This window comes from Grammomys surdaster, unplaced genomic scaffold (assembly GCF_004785775.1).
Source record: "Grammomys surdaster isolate TR1022 unplaced genomic scaffold, NIH_TR_1.0 254, whole genome shotgun sequence".
NCBI classification, from domain to species: domain Eukaryota; kingdom Metazoa; phylum Chordata; class Mammalia; order Rodentia; family Muridae; genus Grammomys; species Grammomys surdaster.
In genome coordinates, this window is record NW_021604695.1 from 1986522 (window position 1) to 1989798 (window position 3277).

General features: G+C 41.2%; 1 protein-coding gene across 4 annotated transcripts in view; it reads right to left on the bottom strand.

Moving 5' to 3' along the window:
• Positions 1 to 2045: 2045 nt before the first annotated feature.
• Positions 2046 to 3277, bottom strand: part of Raly (RALY heterogeneous nuclear ribonucleoprotein) — a 68876-nt gene continuing 67644 nt past the window's right edge. For all 4 annotated transcript variants that reach the window (XM_028775292.1, XM_028775289.1, XM_028775290.1 and 1 more), the window contains one exon: positions 2046 to 2404. The gene's annotated coding sequence lies outside the window, so the exon portion shown is untranslated. The remainder of the gene's footprint in view (positions 2405 to 3277) is intronic.

Sequence of the window (3277 nt, forward strand, 5' to 3'; positions counted from 1 at the left end):
GTAGAAGTACAGCCCCATGCTGATGAGATTACTTCTGTTGCTATGCATTTAATTGGACTGAGGTTATTTGTCAACCATGAACGGCTGAAAAAGACCTGCTGTGATAATCGTGAGAATTCAAGTTTGATTTGTTCAGATGGGAAATACCAGATAAAATTAGTAACAGAAGATCTGTGTACAATCTCCCCAGCTTGAAGCTACCAGCTCAGGTGAGACAACTAGGCAAATGTTCAAGATAGGCAGACTGGCCAGAACCTCATAGACAAATCACCTCTTTTAGAGGGCCTCCATTTTCCACCAAAAGACCATACAAAATAGCTTAAACAAGTAAAAATCTTCCCTTTCCTCACCCCAGAGACAAAGCTAAAGTGAGTTATAAAGATCTGTCCTACTTGGTAAAGGGCTGCACCTGAAATCAATAATTCGAAAAACAAGCCAGGTTATTGATCCCAATATTCTAGAAGCTGAGGCAGGCAGAGTTGGAGGATATCCTGGTCTACATACCTTAGCTTGTTCCATTTATTTATTGAGACAAGAGTATCTGGATGCTCTGAACCTTCAGGTTGTCTAGTTATGAAGTGCTTCAGAGATGGGGATGGAATGGTGGCACAGCACTGGCTGCTACTGCAGAGATGCCAGGATTGGTTCCCAGCACCTACATGGTAGCTCAAAACCATCTGTAACTCCACTTTCAGGGCATCCAACACCCTCTGCAGGCACTAGGCACATAAGTGTCAGAGACATAAATGCAGGCAAAACATTTATACACATAAAATTTAAAAATAAAAAATTTAAGTCTTACTGGGTTTTGCAATTAAATACTTTTTTATCATTTTATCATTCAGATTTAAAGAAAAACTTTGAAGTTCTTGGAAATATGTGAGTGTTCTTATTTTTATGGAACTATAAAAAATTGGATAAAAGCTCAGTAAAAATCTGTTCTTTTTTTGGGGGGGAGGGGGGTTGAGACAGGGTTTCTCTGTGTAGCCCTAGCTGTCCTGGAACTCTCTGTAGACCAGGCTGGCCTCGAACTCAGAAACCCACCTGCCTCTGTCTCCCAAGTGCTAGGATTAAAGGTGTGCGCCACCACTGCCCGGCTCATCTGTTTCTTTTTTAATAGTTTAAAATTAGAAACAACAATTCTGGGGTTTGCATGAAGAATATTTATAGAATGACTGGCTTAAAGGGTTTTTGGCTATAACAGTAAAAGAGGTTAAATAGAGTTGTTGAAACAAGGTCTCAAGTAGTCCTGATCAGTTACAAACTGAGCCTTCTCCTACTTCCCTTAGTGCTGGCATGATAGGCATTTTCGGTCACACCTAACTTTAATCATTTTAGCAAAGGACTACTGGTACAAATGGATCAATCAGTATTGGACAAGAAACTGTTCCCTGGAGAAGAGAAGTTAGTGGAGAACAGAAGTGTTCAATATACCAGCTTTCTGGTGGGTAGGAGCCAGGATACCACTAAGAAAAACCACAAGCTAGTGCTGGCTACTTCTGTCAATTTGAGCCATTATAGGAAACAGGAAACCTTAATTGTGAAAAAAATTCCTCTACCAGATTGGTCTGTGTGGCATTTTCCTGATTGATGATTGATGTGGGAGGTTCCAGACCAATGTGGGCACTATAAGAAAGCAAGCTGAGCAAGTCATGAGGAGCAAACCTTTAGGCAGCACTCCTCCATGGCTTCTGCATCAGTTCTTGCCTCCAGGTTTCTGCCCTGACTTCCCTTAGTTTCTTAGACTGTTTCCTGGAGTTAGAAGATAAAATTATCCTGTCTTCCCCAAGTTGCTTTTGGTCAGTGTTGTATCACAGAAATACAGACACTGAGAAGACTCAGTGGGTAAAGGGTTTCCTGTGCAAATCTGACAATCTCCAAAGCCCACATAAAGGTGGAAAGAGCAAACTGTCTCCACATAGCTGTCCTTTGACCTCTATAGATGGTGTGGCATACACAAGTCTGCCACCTAATACCGTTTACACACAACAACAATAGATGTAAACAAAACCAACCAACCAAATAAGCAAGCAAACTATTCCATCTCAGAGCGTATTTGGATCCAATCTCTTTATTGTCAGGTTTCCCCCACCCATACCAACCCCCCTTTACTTTCAAACCTATAGAAAAACCCCAAGCCTGGGAATGTCCTGGGGAAGAAAAGCAGATTGTTTCTGCCCTTTGGCCCAGGCAGTGCAGACAGGAAGAGTGCATGGGGTAAGGGTAGGCCAGTAACTCCACTTGCAAAGGATGTAGCACTCACTGGCTAGGATGCATGGGGAGAGGAGTTACTGCTGCCAGCTTTCCTCTGGTACCCGCTATAAACTGGCATCCAGAGATGGGTGCCTGTCTTGAGGCCTGAGACAGTGATGCCCTTCTGTTGGTGACCAATGTTCCTGTTAAGCTGAAAAAGAAAGAAAGGAAAAAACTAAGGCTGAAGGGAAGAAACTCTTTGATCACAGGGTAAGAGGGAAAAAGATATTTTATATACTGTCTGCCCAATTTCCTGACCATGTATTAAGCAATCATGGCAAAGGCTTACAACTCCTGCCCTGAACCTCTATCTCCCCATCTAAGCCTCAATACCTAACATGAACTATCTCCACAATATATAATAAACAGCTTTTTGGATAAAAATAAATTTATTACATTCCAAGAGGAAAGACTTGCATGAGGAATTTTCTGAACTAATTTGGACACTCTTACTGGTAGAGAACCTGTATTACAAATGCAATTATCTATTATTGAGACACCTCTCCAGTTATCTTGCAATTTCATGGGATATACTGATATTTAATTTTACTCTTCAATGTCTGCATTTCCACTTCTGTTATATACACACAATCCTAATCTTGCAGAGTAGAAGGCAATCAGATAAATAACAGCTCCTGTCATACTGGTATGCTTAGCATCTCTTCCCCATTAACAGGATCAAGTTGAACCCCAAGATATAGTTAATATCTCTTGGTCTATATATTAACTATGTAACTGAAGATGAATAGCACCATACCCCAACTCTGAAGGGCTAGTCTATAGAATTTGTCCTTACTGCATCCTAAAGACTGTCACAATGCTGTGCTCAAATAAAGGCTGTCTGTTCTCCTCCCTGTAGAATGCTTCTCCCTCAATACAGAGACTAAGCTGCACAACACTTCTTCCACCACCCTCAGCCTGTGGTTTTCCTCTATAGTCATTCGGCTCACAAGGGAACCCTTTCTTTCTTTCTTTCTTTCTTTCTTTCTTTCTTTCTTTCTTTCTTTCTTTCTTTCTTTCTTTC